Raw genomic sequence first — 20,913 nt, 5'->3', positions numbered from 1 at the left:
TTTTTTGGGCATTTTTTTTGGCGTCTTTGGAGGCAGGCATAGCATCAGAACTTCTGTGTATGGGTATATATACACACACACATGTATGTATATATACACATATATAGGTGTGAAAGTAGCAGAACACTATGCTTGCGCTAATGAAATAATTAACAGGCATATGTCTCCGCTCCTATCACACCTATATGTGTGTATGTGTATAAATACATATAAGTGTGTGTGTATATATACCCCTATACAGAAGTTCAGATGTTTTGCCTGCCTCCAAAGACCCCAAAAAATGCCCCAAAAAAAAAAGCCTGCTCCAAAAACACACCTGGGCGTTTTTGTAGCTGGCGTTTTTTGGGCATTTTTTGGGCGTCTTTGGAGGCAGGCATAACATCAGAACTTCTGTGTATGGGTATATATACACACACACATGTATGTATATATACACATACACATATATAGGTGTGAAAGTAGCAGAACACTATGCTTGCGCTAATGAAATAATTAACAGGCATATGTCTCCGCTCCTATCACACCTATATGTGTGTAGGTGTATAAATACATATAAGTGTGTGTGTATATATACCCCTATACAGAAGTTCAGATGTTTTGCCTGCCTCCAAAGACCCCAAAAAAATGTCCAAAAAAACGCCAGCTACAAAAACGCCCAGGTGTGTTTTTGCAGCAGGCGTTTTTTTGGGCATTTTTTTGGGGTCTTTGGAGGCAGGCATAACATCAGAACTTCTGTGTATGGGTATATATACACACACATGTATGTATATATACACATACACATATATAGGTGTGAAAGTAGCAGAACACTATGCTTGCGCTAATGAAATAATTAACAGGCATATGTCTCCGCTCCTATCACACCTATATGTGTGTATGTGTATAAATACATATAAGTGTGTGTGTATATATACCCCTATACAGAAGTTCAGATGTTTTGCCTGCCTACAAAGACCCCAAAAAAATGCCCAAAAAAGACGCCTGCTGCAAAAACACACCTGGGCGTTTTTGTAGCTGGCATTTTTTTGGGCATTTTTTTGGGCGTCTTTGGAGGCAGGCATAACATCAGAACTTCTGTGTATGGGTATATATACACACACACACATGTATGTATATATACACATACACATATATAGGTGTGAAAGTAGCAGAACACTATGCTTGCGCTAATGAAATAATTAACAGGCATATGTCTCCATTCCTATCACACCTATATGTGTGTATGTGTATAAATACATATAAGTGTGTGTGTATATATACCCCTATACAGAAGTTCAGATGTTTTGCCTGCCTCCAAAGACCCCAAAAAAATGCCCAAAAAAATCGCCTGCTGCAAAAACACACCTGGGCGTTTTTGTAGCTGGCGTTTTTTTGGGCATTTTTTGGGCGTCTTTGGAGGCAAGCATAACATCAGAACTTCTGTGTATGGGTATATATACACACACACATGTATGTATATATACACATACACATATATAGGTGTGAAAGTAGCAGAACACTATGCTTGCGCTAATGAAATAATTAACAGGCATATGTCTCCGCTCCTATCACAACTATATGTGTGTATGTGTATAAATACATATAAGTGTGTGTGTATATATACCCCTATACAGAAGTTCAGATGTTTTGCCTGCCTCCAAAGACCCCAAAAAAAATGTCCAAAAAAACACCAGCTACAAAAACGCCCAGGTGTGTTTTTGCAGCAGGCGTTTTTTTTGGGCATTTTTTTGGGGTCTTTGGAGGCAGGAAAAACATCTGAACTTCTGTATAGGGGTATATATACATACACACTTATATGCATTTATACACATACACACATATAGGTGTGATAGGAGCGGAGACATATGCCTGTTAATTATTTCATTAGCGCAAACATAGTGTTCTGCTACTTTCACACCTATATATGTGTATGTGTATATATACAGACATGTGTGTGTGTATATATACCCATACACAGAAGTTCAGATGTCATGCCTGACTCCAAACATGTCCTCAAAAAAGCCCTATAAACGCCTGCAGCAAAAAGCAGGGTGACAGGTGAGAAGCCATATCGCTGTTCTATAAGTGACCCAAGAGAAACGATCTTTTCTCTATAGCAGTCACCCTGACATGGAAGGGTTTTGTCACCCTGCCATAGCAGTCAGAGGGCAGTTAACCCTACACTACACTACGGTCCCCTTACACTTAACACTTTCCCTACAGAAACTAGATTATTAAAGCTAACTATAGTGGAAAATAGTACCCTAACTACACTAGATATCCATTTCAGCACACTAATAATTGCTAAATGACACTTTGAAGCAGAAGTAACAGAACTGCTCCCACTCTCTTCCACGTCCCTGTATTACAACGCTAGGAATTTGGCGGGGCTATCTTATATACTGGGGGGCGTATTCACTAATGATTGGCCTCTGGACCCCCTAGTCACTCCAATCACATTCCTAGCATTCTCCTGCCCCCTCAATTGGCTTTTACTGATGGTTCTAGTCCAATCACGGGCTTTTAAAGCCCATTTCCTGCCCCATTGCATTTTGGTCAGTTCCGGTTGCCGAATTCCGAACTTTTTCAGCAAAAAGTTCGGAATTCGGCCGAACCTCGAACAGTCAATGTTATGGTCGAACCGATGGTCGACCCGAACCGTTCGATCATCCCTACCTGTAACACCTTTCCTGTTTTGGAGGTTGTCTCATTGTTGTCCATCTAGTGCATCTGTTGTTAATTTCATTAACATCAAGGCAGCTGAAACTGATTACCAAACCCCTCTGCTACTTAACTGATCAGACCAATATCCCAGGAGTTTAATTGACTTGATGCTGTACTCTGATTAATAAGTGTTCCTTTATTTTTTTTTTAGTGACTGAAGGCAAAATGTATTTTTGGGTTTTGGATAGAGTGGAGAGAGATTAGAACCCCTGTCAGTGTTTATTGTTGTCTGTGCCTCCTTTAGGGAGATTCACCCTCTCTCTATTTGTCCTGTTTACCATTATCATTTAAAGTGAAAAGTAAAAGAAATTATCAAAATTTTGGGTTGTCCCCAGAAAAGTAATAGAGGGGAAATCTTCAAACAGGGACACTAGTTCTGATGACTTGGGGGTTCCTGTTTGGCTATGGAACTGCTCTGTTCAAGAAAAATCTTCATGTGAAGTCCAGGTGTGCTGATCACCCGTGTCCCCCGCAGCCCACTTCCACAACGGTTCCTATTGCTGACCTCCACATTACTACTATGTCCCGTAATGACAGGTAAGAAAATATATAGAAAACAACTAAAGTTTCCCATTAAAGCACCGCAACTATCATTCTATTTTCTTTCTTTGTCTTTATGTTTTATTAAAACAACAGAACATTGAAATCCTAGGTAGCTGTCAGGAATTCTATGCTTTAGATCCCTTGTACCCAACTTGCGGCTTCGTTTTCCTTTTTTTTTTTTTCTTTTAGGCTTTTTCCCCTTCTGTTTTTAACTTATGATCTGGCCAGTGGCCAGTAACACACCCCTTGTATAAAAGTTCCCCCACTCTGAATGAAGGAGCACAGGGACACCATTGGACAGCAGCACTGTTAATCTGGGGGAGGAGAGTATTAGATGTACTAGCAGATTTGTATACACTAACAAACTGAAGCCAAACTCTAGCTCACACTTATATGAAGTTGCAGCAACAACTTTTTTGTTTTCCTTTTGGGACAAAGGTTTTAGGTAAAACAACTAAGAGCTAATCATTGTAAGCACATCTGTCAGTGGTGAATGGTTTGTTTCCACCCTCTAACTGCTACATCTGCAGGACAGCTTGTTCTGTTGAACAATAGCAGATGGCATGATCACTAGGTGAAAATAAAGAAAAGAGAGCCTAAAAAAGAAAACGAATGCAGGCATCACATCTAAAATTGGTAAGCTGCAATATAATAAATGTTTTGTTTTGTGTTTAATATCATTTTCCCAGATAGCAAGGATAACTTGTCACAAATTTGTGGCAGTGTTGAATTGTACGTCTGCAGAAACATCTGTTGCTGCACGTTTTCACTGGCAAGTTGTGCATTTGCAGAGCACTTGAGTCACAGTTCACATATTTGCGATGGCAGACATTGCATGTGATTCGGAGTGCACTGCTCTGAAAATCACATGCGATGTCTGTGCGATGCAAATTCAGCCATACAGATTGCATGGCTGAATTTGCATCGCATTTGGACACAACTCGCACAGGACCCTTTTTTGTGTCCGCACCAGAATCGGATCGCACGGGTGTTCACACTCATGTGATCCGATTCATGTCTGAACTGACAATTCGCACTGCGATATGCGAACTGATCTGGGGGTGTCGCGTTCATTTTGTATCTGCATATGGCAGTGTGAACTGCCTGTGAGTTAAATGTGATGCGGGAACCCGCAGTGGATTTGCAGGTTTCCCGCATCGCATATGTGTGAACCGGCACTAAAACACAAGTTCTAGTTTAAACTTTTGCAATTTGTAGCAAATTTGTGTAGCAAGTCTCTAGCAAGAGCAAAGTTGCAGTGGTGAGTCTACAGCAAGAGCTCTGCAAGTCTACAGCATGAAAATTCAGCCACAGTGACCCCTTGTGGTGGGAGGACTATTGCACAACATAACTAAACCAGAACTTACAGCAGACTTGCAGAATGTTTGCAGAGAAACTTCATCTGGAGTCATGCAATCAGGGCCGTCTTTAATATAGATTGGACCCTGGACAAACATTTTCTTGGGCCCCCCTGCCCCTGCAATCACAGTACCCCTTATCACATCACAGCGCCCCGTTACATTACAGCCATTTTCACATCACAGTGCCCATTTACACATCATGGTGCTCCTTATTACAGTGCCCAATTACACTTATCACACTGCTACTTTAGGCTCCGTTGACATCTAGGTGTCGTGGGTGGAATCGCCTCGATTCTGCCTGCGATCCCGAATCTCCGCAAATCATGGGATGCCATTGTGAGCCCCATGCACTTGCAAAGAAAGTTTATCTGGAGTCATGCATTGCGGACTTGCTGCAATTGTGCAACAAACTTGTGAAGCCTGGCAAATCCAGCAATAGCTTAGCAAATTATTTTCAAAGTGGCAGCACAATTGCTTGATATCTGGGTTAATGTCAATCGAAGAATGGAAGGGCCAAAACGGCAACTTTGGCTAGATTTTAATAACGACCTAATCTTTTACATTTTAAAAGCCCATATTTTAGTTGAAAAGCTCTCACTGATCACATTTGTAAATCTGTCAGAGATATATGCAAAACTGCAGGGTTCTGGTGTGCAGTATGGCAGGCACAGGGGTCAAAAGTGCACACCTAGTCAGGACAGGAGCGTGATTTGCACAAGATATGCACCTGATTCGCTTGGCAACTGGGTTGATAAATCTCCCTTATGTGCACTAAGTGGTCAGGGGCATGTTTTGCTATTCTTGTACAGTAGATAAGGTAGGGATAGATAGGGCGTTTATGAATCAACTTGTAGTAAATCTGTTTCGCTGATGCTGACTTGTGCTGCTTTACTATGTGCCAAAGCTGATAAATCTCCCCCTAAATATTTAGCTGTCAGACAAGCACCAGAACATTTGCAATCTAATACACAGGACGGTGTAGCAGTAATGCCTAGCCACAGAGCCTCAGACATGTTTTTTAAATCCTATCTATAGAAATAACTGTTGTGACTATTATACAATAACTTTCAGAACTGTGTGGGATTTTTAGCTAAACAAAGGAACTAAATAAAGCTTACCCATAAATATCTGTAATAGGTACAATGCGTAGGCTCAGGATTTAAAGAGACTGTGCTACTTTAGGTTCCATTCACACCTGAGCGTATTGTTTTCAGGCGTTTAAGGTTTTTTTCAGACGTTTTTTTTTTTGGGCTTTTTTTTGTGTTTTTTTTGCATGTGTTTGGAGACAGGCATTGACATCTAACAAAAACGCTTGTAATCTGCCAAAAAAGAAGCTCATGTACTTTTTTGAGCTTCAGGCGTTTTGCTTCAGGTGACAAAATGCTCATATGTGAACAGGGACCATTGAAATAAATGTGATTTTGCTTGTTGGGCCTTTTGAGATTTCAGAGAGGAGCGTTTTACGAGCTGAAAAACGCTCAGGTGGGAACAGGGCCTTAAAGCGTATCTCCACTTTTGTTAAGAAAAAAATCATTCCCCTCTGGGTGATCTCTGTACATTACAAGGGTAATACTGAACTTTGTTGCAGATTCCTACCTTTTTTTATTCTGAAGAAATCATTTTGTGTTTGTGTCAGGTTGTTCCTTTTTTTTTTTGATTAGTATTTATATAACACCAACAATTTGCACAGTGCTTTACATATTGTGCATTCACATCAGTCCCCGCCCTTAAAGAGCTTACAATTCCTCTGTGCTGAGTGGGTCTAATGGGAGTGGTTTCATACTCAGTGGCGGCTGGTGAAGTTTTAAGAGGGGGGGGTGCAAGACCCCGCCCTTCCATTTTGACCCCTCCCATTTCTCAGAAGCCCCACCCCTTATAGACTCCACCCATTTTGTCCCCTGCTTGCGTGAACAAATTCTCCCAATATATCACATATTAAGGGGTCCATTAGTACTAGTATATTCCATAATAGGGAGCAGGGGCCCTATTATGGGATATACTGTGAGAGACACCCTATTATGGGATACACTGACTGAAAGTGGCACAAACCCCACAGTACAGACCCCCTAGCACAAACCCCTCAAGCACAAACCCCACACAAACGCCTCAAGCACAAACCCCCTAGCACAATCCCCACAGTACAGGCCCCTAGCACAAACCCCACAGTACAGGCCCCCTAGCACAAACCCCACAGTACAGGCCCCTAGCACAAACCCCACAGTACAGGCCCCCTAGCACAAACCCCACAGTACAGGCCCCCTAGCACAAACCCCACAGTACAGACCCCCTAGCACTAACCCCACAGTACAGGCCCCCTAGCACTAACCCCACAGTACAGACCCCCCTAGCACAAACCCCACAGTACAGACCCTCTAGCACTAATCCCACAGTACAGACCCCCTAGCACAAACCCTACAGTACACACCCCCTAGCACTAATCCAACAGCACAGACCCCCTAGCACAAACTCCACAATACAGGCCCCCTAGCACAAACCCCACAGTACAGACCCCCTAGCACAAACCCCACAGTACAGGCCCCCTAGCACAAACCCCTGATTAGATTACCCTCAGCTCTGTGCTCTGTGCTCTGTGCTCTGTGCTCTGTGCTGTGCAGTGTGTGACATCATATCCCCACCTTCTGCCTTCTAGAAGCTGAGAAGTACCATCTAGACTGTGCACTGTGGCAGGCTGTGGAAGAAAGAGGGCTGCAGATAAACAGGCATAGTTTACGTGGGAGGATTTAATTCATCACTTGGGGCTAGTCACTTCATTATCCCTTTAATAAAAATAAGAGGGACTGGCATTGCTCACCTCTTTCTGAAAATACTAGTTACCCGGCTGTTAAGTTGACCAACTAACTTAAAGCAGAACACCAATTCGGCAGACAATTCACCATCCCACTCTATGCTCTTCCCAAAAATAAAACATGCATTACTTTTTTTTCTAAGGGTTCATTGCAGTAATGTCATGGGTCCTTCCTTCATGGCAATGGTGGGCAGTCCATACTACAGCATATAAAATCACCCATGTAATGACAAGTTCAAACACAAGTGTTATATGCACACTTTAAAAAATATATGTAAACAAACATTTTTTAAATCATATTAAAGCATTTCTTAACCACTTGAGCAAGTCAAAGGCTGACTTTGCCAGCCAGTGACAGAGATGGTCACAGAAATGGGGTGAACCCAGAACCCTGTGGAGGTGCCCCTGGATTAGGGTGTGCCCATGAACACCCGGCACACACCCGCGCATGCCTATGGTAATGTTTAACCACTGAAAGGTTTAAATATAGGAGATATTTCACTTCCCATTTGCTAAGACGTAAAGATTGCTGCTTCATGAACCTGTTTTCGATACCAACTGAATTCATATTCTCTTGAGATTTGATGATCTGTGTTAACGTTTATGTGCTGTATTCGTAAATGTTTCTTGCCTTTTTATATGATTGTATTGTACATCTTTCACTTTTTTTCAATAAAAACTTTATTGGATAAAACCAGCAATGGAAGACTGTCCAATTGACAGCCAGGAATTGCTATATATTAGACAGTAGGGTTGGTCAAATTGCAGCCAATCCTGTGTGAAATGACACTTGTAGATAATCTGCAAATGTCGTTGAGCTAATAAAATGTAACAGTGTATTGTCATTGCATTTACTATTTCATCTATATGTAGATCAATAGTGTCACCTTTGATCTGTATTCGACATTAATTTAAAAAAAACTACAAAAAAAAAGAGAAAATGTTTAAAAAAAAAAATGTATTTGTATTTAACCTCCTATTAACCCTTAGTTAACTCTGCCACCTATAAGCTATTATTTTTTTGCAATTTTTTTTTCTACTTTTTTAACATTAATGTTTACAAATGGTTTCATTCTACCATCCAGCCTCTAGCTAAAAAAATCTTTTGAAACCTTATGAGACTTGATATATTGGCTCAGATGTCAACATACATACTATAGTGCAGTAGTTACTAAAATATGTATATGCTTTTCAGAAAGATTTAATTTTACAACATCAGTTTAAATATCTATTCCATAATTTTTCTGTGCATTGACACATAGGGAGAGATTCTCTAAAGTAGCCAGTGAGCTTCAAGTTTTGAAAATAAACCTGGAAGCTGATTTATATGCAGAGCTGCACCAGATTTTGCACATTCCAGCTTTAGTAAATCCCATACTATGGTTCTCAAAACTTCAAATGCAATAGTTACCAGCTCATCAATGGTGTTTGGCATATGGCTGTGCACTATTTCACTATAGCCTCCTCTGACTCACATCCACAAAGTTTGAAATCAATAAAAATTGTATGTGTATTCAAACATTTGTTTCCTGACATAAGTAATGGACAACTAAAGTTACTTCAATCATACATAATGTTGGTTGGCTGTAATTTAGCAGTATACACTGCAGGCCCTTTATAATCCTTGAGGCTACTCATCATGTGCAAATCACAGGATCAATATCACAGTAATCTTACTATAGGCCAATGCACAATGTCTTAATTCTGTCTGTAGGGTCCTGATGTACAACAGTCCCACTGCACACTCCATGGCTGCCAGATATGAATGATTCTTTCAATGATTAGCTAAGATCAAACCTAAGATCAAAGCTAAGTTAAAATCAAACCCAAATGAAAAAAAAACATAATTGTACATTGCTGTAGTAATTCAAGCAAATCATATTTTTCAGAGTTACACAACACAGCAGACCCCTCAAGTAATCAGAGGCTGCCAAGTGTACATATGACTTTACAGTAGTTGTAACACGTTGTCATAACAGCCCAAACGGTAGCAGCCAACTCAAACTTTCACTACTAGTGTGGACATAGTTTATATTCCATTGTTTGGTAAAGATTATCCAGCCCTACTTAAAGTGAACCTGAGCAGGTCTAAAAAATTCCCAAGGTGACAGTAGTGTTAAGATGCAGATACCTTATGGAGCTTGCAAGCCCCTGTGTTAGTCCAATTAATCCATGTATTATTGGGAGCTTCTTGGATCCTAGGTCCAGGCTGTGCATAGAGTCTCAACTTCTGTCATAGTTGACACCAAGCCCTGCTTCCTCTCACCAAAAAACCCTACTTACATGTCCCAGCTGCCAAATGCAAAGGGTTGGTGGATAGTACAACCTCGGACATATGACAGTTGAACAGCAGTAGGAGAGGTTTAGTGCTAAGAGGGATGGTGACTTGTACAATAGCCCCACAGGGACACTAGATTGGATTTCAGGGCTAACCCAAAGCACCACAAAGTGGCTGCACATCAGGATAATGCTTCCTTACTTCAGTGTAGATGCAAATAGACGATCTGTGGCATATAGTATTGAGTTAACATTGCCCAAACAGTGGCTGAAGGGTTGCATGGGACATTTTAAGTGAACAATCCACATCGCTTTCGATGCCCTTTGCTCTCCATTGTGAGTGATCTTCCCTAGGGTTGTGACATCACCAGATAATGAGTATTACCCTGATGCATGACAGTATAGTTCCATCAAGCATCAATCACTATCTTAGAAAACCTGCGCCCCAACAATACAGAGTCGTGGTGCACAAGCTAAATCATGTAAACTGTAGTTTAAAATACCAAATACATGAAAAAAAGTCAAAATAAAAAAATCTTTCCTGGAATAATGCAAAATACAATAAAAAAAAAATTCAGTGGGAAGACGGAAGAGGAGATTGAGGTTTAAGCCAGTAACAACGTCATCTATAGCCAACCCCAATATCTTCATATTTGCGATGTTCTTTGAGAGTCCTTGGTTAAAGAGAATACACATTTTAAATACTAATATACTGCAAAATACATGCATAGTCAGGTGCATAACTGTAGTTGTGAAGCTCATTAGATACCGTATCAAATTAATATCCACCAACACTTACATGGATGCAGCTTTATTCCAGGCACCCCTTTCTGGGTTTGGATGGATTCTATAAAGTTTAAAGAAGTATAAACCTCATACTGTCCATTACTAAAGTAGATCAAAACCCTAACTAGATGACATCTGTAAAACACTGTGGGCCTAAATGACTAAAGGCAAATAAACTGTTGCAAAAGAATTGACCCTAGAGGTTAGCAAAAGAGGTGAAACTCTGCTGACGTCCAACATCCAATCATGTACAAGCAAAAATGTTTTTTTTTTTTTCTTATATGTGATTGGGTGTTGTGAAATTTTATCATATTCACTAAGCTCTGGGGCAATTTCCCCTAAAATGTGCAACTCACCTTATAAAGTGAACAGTCTATTTGCCTTTAGAAAATCATTCCCACGTATCATAAAATATGGACACCTGATGATCTCCTCCAGCCTTTTTCAGCCATGTCCTGTATACATGTACCTTCTCCAGTATTGACTGCACATTTTTGCTCTGAACCTGGAAGGTAATTTACAATAAATTAGCCTTCAGCCTGTAGATAATGTTGTTGCCTGGAAATGGCAGTGTGTCTCTTTTTAATACTGTAATTTTGAGATACAATTACAGGTAATCCAGCACATGCCAATGCTGCTAAATTTGGCCTGGCCATAAAGATGTAAATGTCTTCAGGTCATGAATAGGGTAATAAATGTAATAACAGACTGATTTAGACTTAAAAGTTATTATGTGCTTCACTGAAATAATATTCATCTGTAGTACTGCACCGATGTGACCAAGAGATGAACCTATATCAGAAATATTGTGAAACCTGTTGTCCATGTAGAACTTTAACTTCAGAAGGATTATAATTGGTATTGCAAATATGTAGATCTAAGTATTATGTGACTGATAGATTTGAGTATTACATGACTATAATGCTTTACCTCCCCAGTTGTACACAAGACTTTGGCTTCCATTTACTCTCCTCAGGTATGGCTAAATGTTCTCATCAAAGAGTTCACATAGGTTATTTCTTATACTACAGATTAAAAGATGCCTTCTATGTAAATCCTAAAGCTAGGCATAGATGGCTTGAATTTCGGATGATTAATGCTGAATTGGCCGAAATTGGAGCTGTGGGTGGCCTTGCAAGCACCACATAGCTTAACCAAAATTGGAAAATTGTCAGCCAAACAGTGTTAGCATCCTATCAGATTGTAAACAAAAATTGGAGCACTTAAATATATGAAATATGCATGAAAAACAGTCCCATTTAATCAAAATACATTCCAGATCAGTAAACCAATCTTCTTTCCACAACCGTGATGAACGCGTGCAACAGAATACTGTGTGAGCTTCCTTCTACAAACAAGCAGAATTAAATATTAAATATTGACTGGAATATACATTTTTTTATATACCAGTTGTTATGTTATTTTGTACCGCTGTTTTTTTCACATTGTAAACATATGAATTATCTATTCATTGAGTTTTTAAATTTTTAATAAAAAAAAAAAAATTCTATTCATTTGAATATTTTCATATGTTTACTTTAATGATTTTTTAATGTGCAGCCTACCTAGACTCCATTATAAATATGTATGTCACTGTGTATTATTATTATGTATGATATATATAGTATATATAATATATACGCTATATATTATAGTATGGATTTCACATTGTAGGCTACATAATGATGGCTGCTTAGAGAGACCCTAGAGGTGGCTGAGGATGCGCATTTTTATGAAACGCGTTGGCTGGAGCTACGAGAATCAATGTGGCGGTGACTGATGTAAGTTTTAGCAGCATATTTTGTACTTTTTGACCCATATATATTGGCATGTTTTTATTTAATTGGTGCTCTGTTACTTGTGGAAATTTCACAATAAATAACTACACTACGATGGGCATTTTATCCATGGTGCCTTATGGTGGTAAATGAGCGCAAAAGCAGAGTGCTACCCCCAGTGGAGGAGAGAGTTAAAGAGGGGACTAAACCTGCTGTGATGTGGAGTGATGCCTGCATAAATCTGGTGCAAATGCGTTTTTGCTGCACAATCCCTGGCTGCAAATCCTTGCGGTGAGTTGGCATTCTGTCTGTTTGGTGGTAGGAAGCTCACACAGTATTCCATTGCAGGGGTTTTATCATGGTGGTGGAAATGTATAAAAAAAAAAATTGGCCCTACTGTGTGTGTATGTGAGTTAGGGACCTTAGATTGTAAGCTCCTTGAGGGCAGGGACTGATGTGAATGTACAATATATATGTAAAGCACTGCGTAAATTGACAGCGCTATATAAGTACCTGAAATAAATAAATAAATAAAATAAATAAATAAGATCTGGACTGTCTTTAAGACCCTGTTCACACAGGGGCGACGCTACTTGCTGGGGCGACCTGTGAAGTCGCTCCCAAAGTAGTACAGGACCCTTTTTATAAGTCAGAGCGACTTGTGTCGCTCCTATTAGAACGGGTCCTCTGCTAATCTATGGCAGGCGACCCACCGTGACTTGTCAGGCGACCAAGTCGCCTGACAAGTCATGCTAGTGTGAACCGGGTCTTAATGGGACTGTTTTTATGCATATATTATATATTGAAGGGCTACAATTTTGTTTACTATTCGCACAACACAATATTTGTATATTGACCTTGATTGCTAGCTGCTCAGCCATGTTTTCTTTAGCGCTGACTTTGATCTATTTTTGATCTTTTTAATTTGACAACACAATTGTATTCAGGCAGTTGCTGGTGCTGTGGCTTCCTAAATACAATGGCGATTACTCATCAGTTAGTGTGGATGTGGGAATTACATTTTTTTTTTCGCAGCCACTTGCGGGCTGAAATATCAAAATTCAAGCTGTCTATGCTCAGTCTGTCTGGATAAAATATACAGATATTTAAGGGAAATATTTTGTATTTTTTTTAAATCTATTTTAATACTTTACACAGTGACTCACTGTGCACTAAGTCACAGCAATGTGTCTTGATATTATAATTTGAATTCAAGCATACTAAAAATAAGTTTAGTTTCCAGCTTTAATAAGCCTGGAAAAAAATCTGATTCATTCATTTGTTTCACATGTTAAATAATGATTATCCGATATAGATTTTCACTAGGTTTTATGCATTTAGTGTGGTTCTCATTTTCCACATTACAGATACACTGAGTACACGTCACATAAAATACTCAGCCTTCAGCTTCCTACAGATCCTGTTTTTCTTTTTTTTTTCTTTTCTTTTTTTTTTTTTACTGTGTTGTAGTTGCAGCTGCAGTCTGTAGAGCGCCACTTGCTGGCAGTCCTGACACCTTGTTTTTATTAACAGTTTAATTTATTGCTCCAGCTCTCAGGAAGGAATGCACAAGTGGCATGTCTGCTAGACAATCTACAGAACCCTGTATACAGGGCTGAACACTAGATGAGTGTGCAAGATTGCAAATCAATAATCACAATGAAAGTTTTCCAAATCAACGCGTTGAAATGAGAGAGCAATTATGGCACAGAGAGCTGTGAACTACATGGCTGATGCTTTGCATATATACAATACTTATCACTTACTAAAAGGCTGGATCAGTTTTTTTTTCTCCACTGTCCCCACCCTTTTTTTTTTCTATATGCATTCTTTCTTTATGTCTCCCTCATTTCAATACTGAACCAACTTTATCAAGTAACACTGTCATTACAATGTACGTAGGGACTTTGTCATTTGGGTGTTTAACAAGGAAGAATAGAACCTTGTGAAATATTCAACTCTTGGTTTACTTACGAATTTATATATAAGATGTAAATGTACACACCATTGCGGGTTTCATGTTTATACTTACTCTGCACTTTTTGCACAGAAACAGAATGACAAAAAAAAAAAAAAGTGGTATAAACAGTTATTAACAATGATGCCCTTTTCACATGGTGTGGAGTGAGGTAGGGGCAGATTTATTATATATATTGTTTTATATTTTTTTTATACAAAAATTATATAAAACAATATAGTTTTTTTTTATATAAAACAATAAAAATAATAAAATAAATAATACAAAATGTACAATAAAACAATACTTTATTTTAATAAATGTATCTTGGGAAGTAATATATTGCCAGCCGTCATCTGTAAAACTCTGGACTGGTATAGAGTATTATTTTCCAAAACTAAATTTTGGCAGTTCAAGCAAACCACACATAGAGCACTATGACTGCGTGTGTGTGGGCATGTGTGACCTCAGAATGACGTTGTCTCATGCATTTTAAAAATGTGTGACCGTCAGAGTTGTATAAAGTACTCGAAACCCATACTTGAGTAAAAGTACAAGTGCTCGATCAAAAAGTGACTTGAGTAGAAGTGGAAGTTCTCGATCAACAAGTGACTTGAGTAGAAGTGGAAGTTCTTGATCAAAAAGTGACTTGAGTAGAAGTACTAAAGTATTCAACATTTTTTGTACTTGAGTATTGCAAGTAGTTTTTTTTAAATCTTGCTACTCAAGTACTGAAAGTAAAAGTACCAGTAGTTTTGAAAAAAAAATTGCTACTCAAGTATTGAAAGTAAAAGTACAAGTACTGTGTTATGTAGTTATTAAAGAAAGAAGTCAAAAGTTTGAACATCATATTGTTTTTTGTTATTTCAAATGCAGCTTTTATTTATACATACAGTAGCTTTTATTTTCGTATGCGCTGATAATACACATGTTTTGAGCTTCATGAAACCTGCCATCTACTGTTCTGGCAGTGGTCATTTTTATAATTGTAACGAGTAACTATGCAGCACAAAAAAAAAAAATATCGGAGTAGAAGTATTGAAATCATTGAAAAAATGTAGTGAAGTAAAAGTGGAAGTAGGAGATACAAATTCTACTCTAGGAAAGTACAGATACTGCCTTTCGGTACTTAAGTACAGTAGTGAAGTAGTTCTACTTAGTTACTATACATCTCTGGTGACCGTCATGAACCACTTCTGGACCGGAAGATTTACCCCCTTAATGACCAGGCCATTTTTTTTGCGATTTGGCACTGGGTTACTTTAATGGACAATTGTGCGATCGTGGGACACTGTACCCAAATCAAATTGATGTCCTTTTTTTCCCCACAAATAGAGCTTTCTTTTGGTGGTATTTGATCACCCCTGCGATTTTTATTTTTTGCACTATAAACAAAAAAAGAGCGACAATTCTGAAAAAGAAACAATATTTTTACTGTCTGTTATATAACGTTCCTAATAAAAAAAAAAATTTAAATCAGATTTATTCATTATTTTAGGTCAGTTTGTATTCTGCACATATTTTTGGTAAAACAAATCCCACTAAGTGTATATTGATTGGTTTGCGCAAAAGTTATCGCATCTACAAACTAGGGGAAAGATTTCTGTCATTTTTGTTTAATTTATTTTTTTTACTAGTAATGGCAGCGATCAGCAATTTTTAGCAGGACTGCGAAATTGCGGCGGACAGATCGGTCACCTAACTGACTTTTTTGACACTTTTGGGGGGACCAGTGACATTATTACAGTAATCAGAGCTAAAAATATGCAATGTTACTGTACTAATGACACTGGCAGGGAAGGGGTTAACACCAGGGGCGATTAAAGGGTTAATTGTGTCCCTAATGGGTGCTTTCTAACTGTGTGGGGGATGGAATGAGCACAGAGACCTGTGTTCCTAAATAGGAGGGACACAGGATCCCTGTGTTCATTGCTGACAGAACAGCGGTCTGCCGTGTTTACAATGGCAGACGGCCATTCTGTCTCAACAGGGAGCGATCACGGGTGCCCAGTGGCAATTGCGGCTGTTGGCCTTGCAAATCAGCTTCCCCTCTGGCGAATGGGCATGTACACGCCCCCACAATCGCTCCTGCGAAGCGACGTACGGGTACGTTGTTTCATGGGAACTTGCCTGACCTGCCGCTGTATATCTGTGGTGGCTGGTCGGCAAGTGGTTAAGAATGTAAACCAAGGGTGGCCAGGGGAGGGCTAGGATGAGACCCTTCCCCTCTTCTGTTTTCTACTCTATCTACTCTCTCTTGACATGGATGAGCGAGTTTGGGGTGGGAGAACTTGACTGGCTTACACATAGTCCTGACCTCAACCTGATAGAACACTTTTGGGATGAATTAGAGCGGAGACTGTAAGTCAGGCCTTCTTGTCCAACATCAGTGCCTGACCTCACAAATGCACTTCTGGAAGAATGGTCAAACATTCCCATAGACACACTCCTAAACCTTGTGGGCAGCCTTCCCAGAAGAGTTGAAGCTGTCATAGCTGCAAAGGGTGGGCCAACTCAATATTGAACCCTACAGACTAAGACTGGGATGCCACTAAAGTTCATGTGCATGCAAAGGCAGGCGTCCCAATACTTTTGGTAATATAGTGTATGTAAATCCACACGTAAACCAAGAGTTGAATATTTCACACAATTCTACTCTTCCTTGTTGAACACCAAAATTACAAAGTCCCTTTGTCCATTGTAATGTCACTGTTACTTAATAAATTAAGTTCACTACTTTTGACAATATAGTGTATATGTAAAGTGCTGTGTAAAATTGATGGTGCTATATAAGTAACTGTAATAAATAAATAAATCCATGATAAATATATAAAGCAGTACTGAGTATTAAAGGACCCACACACACAGCTGTGTTGTGCTCAGTAATCTTGTGCTGTGTTCAGCTGCATAAAAGTAGAAACTTCTGCGTATTTGTGCGTAATTTACACAAGTGCAAACATGGTGGGACTTAAAACGGAGCTAAAGGAATGGAAGAAGAATTTTACAGATGTGAACGGGTTATGGACATTTGAGCATCTAAACATGTGTTAATGGAAGCACTTTACAGACCATTACATGCGTTTTTTTATGTGGCCGTTTTCTGCCAGCAAGATCCGTTGTAGATATTAATATTTTATCATGTCTGTGTCCCTAAAAAGTAAAAGGTGTGCTGTTTGCTAATTATTTAAATATAAAAGCATAATAGTATGAGGGCTGATATATATGAGCTGAATATAAATATATATGAAAAAGAAAATATCTAGTTAATTATATATCAGTTTGGTTAGTGTATAACAACAGTGATTTTTTTTTATTTTTTTCAGTGTGGGACTCAATACTGTTCCAGTTCACTACACTGAACTATTTTTCTGTAGTCAAGGTCAGCCTGGCAATTAAATAAGATGAGACCGTGGGAGATCAGAGGTATGTAGGGGGATGCTGTCATTCTTAAAAGCCAGTAAACCATCTGCAATTTTTTAGATGAGAAAGGAAAAAAAAAAGTAGAAGAGCAAGGGCAGTGAAATGAGTTGGAACAATAGAACCAGGTGCAGGCTAGACGATCGTGTATTTAACAGATTTTAAGTTTGTTTTAAGGAGTTGGATTATTTTTGCAAAAACATTGAAAGTAAGATTTAGCACAATTAGCCTTCGCAAAGATTTACAAGAACAATAACAAGCTTTCCAAATTTGTCAATTTTTGAGGAATTATGATTGTTCATGAACGATCGGATTCATGAGAGATTCTTTTATTTCACTAAATGTACTTCATCAGAGCATGTTGTAAGGCAGTAAGAGAAAATGTCAGCCACTTAATCAATTAAATTGGTAGAGGAAAGTACACAATACCTAACTCCACAGCACTCAACACTTGTAGCAAACAAAGGGGTCCTAATTAAGCTCAGTTTCTAACATTTTAACAATAGTAAAGGTTTCAGTTGCATAAATTTGCAAATATATGTCTACGCGTTTGCATAAGTAATATACATGGGACTTCCTTTGCTACAAAGAGACTGACTGAGCCGCTACAGTTTTCTGTTTTGGCTATGTTTAAAGGCTAAGTTCACCTTTAACATATGTGACCTGTAGAAGTCACGTGACTAGTGACGCAACGCGTAGGAGGAGCCAGTGACGCCAGTCTTATCTGTCCACAGTGCGATCAGTGTTGGGCGATCAGGAATTGTAGCTGCAAATAAAATGTAGAGATGAAGATCTTCTGCGGTTTTATGTCTACATAAATGTGAGTGTTCTGGATTAAAATCTTTACTGAATAAATGTTTTAAACCCTACTACACTATGAAATCATTTTGTTCACATACATATAACCATGGAGCATACCCAGTCTGAATTATGGGAAGGATACCAGGGAAACCATAGGACTCCCCCAGGTGGATTGGCTTACTATATATTGCACATTACCTTTGTGCTGCAGGTGCTCCCGCCCCTGCTCGTTCCCTAAGCAGCCCACGCGTGTGACCGGTGGACCCGATGTCCGCCGGTCACTCGCGATCGTCGGATACAGCGGGAGAAAGGCAGGCGGCTAATGTAAACAAAGCCGCCTGTCTTTCTCCCCTGTGTCACAGACCATACGGTCCTGCTATGTAGGACCGTTGATCTCTGCTGTTACACACACAGCCACATCCAATCACAGTTAGAAGCACGCCCCTAGGGACACACTTAACCCCTCCCTCTCCAATAAAGTTAACCCCTTCCCTCCCAGTGTCATTTTTACAGTAACAGTGCATATGTATAGCACTGATTACTGTAGTAATGTCACTGGTGCCCCCAAAGTGTCAAAAATGTCATTCAAGGGTCCGATCTGTCCACCGCAATGTCACAGTCCCGCAAAAAAAAATCACAGATCGCCGCCATTACTCGTTAAAAAAAACAAACAATAAAAATGACAAACAATCTTTCCCTTAGTTAGTAAACGCAATAACTTTTGCGCAAACCAATCAAAATACGCTTTTTGCGATTTTTTTTTTACCAAACATATGTAGCAGAAAACAAAAGAAAGAAAGAAAAATTGGCCTAAAATGTTAAAAAAATTTTGATTTTTACTTTTTTTGGGGGGGGAATTCCATATAAAAAAATTTGAAAAATATTGTTATTTTTGCAAAATTTTCGCTCTTTTTTTGTTTATGGCGCATGATCAAAAAATCGCACAGGTGATCAAATACCACCAAAAGAAAGCTCTGTTTGTGGGAAAAAAAGGACGTCAATTTAATTTGGGTACAGCTTCACACGACCGCGCAATTGTCCGTTAAAGTCACGCAGTGCCGAATCGCAAAATAGGCCCTGGTCAGGAAGGGGGTAAAATCTTCCGGGGCTTAAGTGGTTAAGCACTGAAGTTTTTTTTTTTTTTTTGAAGAAGCACTGCATGTCAAAAGTACAATATCGAGACCCACCAGTCCTCCTCCATCACACTGGTCATCAACATCCTCTTTCACTTAGGTTATCTCCTACATTTGCTCGCCACCCACCAGCAGCCTATCTAATACCAAGTCCATCGTTGCCAACCCCGACACATCTAACCAGGGAGCCCAAAGCTTATCAAATTTACCCAGATTTCCCCTATGTTGATGAATGTACTTCTCCAACATTATCGTTTCCACCACCTGAGTAATCCATTCCTTGACCGTCGGGGGGTTTGGAGAGACCCAGTGTCTCAAGATCAACTTCCGGGCTTGAGACAGTGCCCGCAAAATGGCCTGTTTGGTGGTCTCAGGAGCCTTTAGGATCTTGTTGCAATGTAATTCCAAAACACCCTCGACAATGTACCAAGCACCTCCCTCCAATATATATAAAGCTTCGGGCACCTCCACAATAGATGTATCAGGTCCCTATGGTCCCTCAGACATCTAGTACACAGGGCATTGTCACATCTACCCATTCTATGCAATCATGCAGGAGTATAGTGAGCCCTATGAAGTATATACAGCTGAGACAGCCTTTGTGCCACATTCAAGGAATTCGCCTGTACCGCCTGCAAAGCTTCCTCCCACTGCTCCTCCTCAAAAAATCCAACAACTTCCAAGAGGCAATCATACGTAGAGGGTGTTGGTCTAAAAAGGAACCCAATAACAATGAATAACAGTGTGATATAAACCCTTCTGACATAAAGTGAAAGATGGGGGTGGGGGACTGCACCCATATATCCACCCCTCCCTGGGCTCTAACTGTATGCCTAAGCTACAAATAATAAAATTTCATATACATTGATAGGTGATATGATTCCCTCAGGTCATCAAAGGACCTGAGGGTACCATTGCAAATGATTTGTTTCAGGAGGGTAACACCATGCGACTGCCTCCTAGCCCAGTGGGGCACCTTGGCCAGTTCAGAATACCTGGAATTGTTCCAAATTGGGCTAAAACCAGTAAACCCTACCACCTGCTGAAGCTGCCGAGCTTTGTTCCATACATTCTGGATAAGAGCATACGTGGGAAAGAGTTTTTTAGATTTGCTGTAAATTTGGGATTCCAGAAGAGCAGCCAACCCACCTGGGCCTACTGTATGGGTCATAAGTAGGGCAGCAGACTTCCCCCTCCCGCATCCCATGGACCTGGCTATATGCTGCAGCTGAGATGCCAAATAATAAAGTCATGGATTTGGGAGTGCCAGCCCCCCAAGATCTTTCGGTCGCTGGAGATACTCCAGCTTAATCCTAGGGTTCTTAGACAGCCATAAAAGGGACCTAAAATT

Source organism: Pelophylax lessonae (assembly GCF_965119305.1).
Source record: "Pelophylax lessonae genome assembly, chromosome: 5".
Lineage (NCBI taxonomy): Eukaryota > Metazoa > Chordata > Amphibia > Anura > Ranidae > Pelophylax > Pelophylax lessonae.
Note: the sequence above shows the minus strand (reverse complement) of the source record.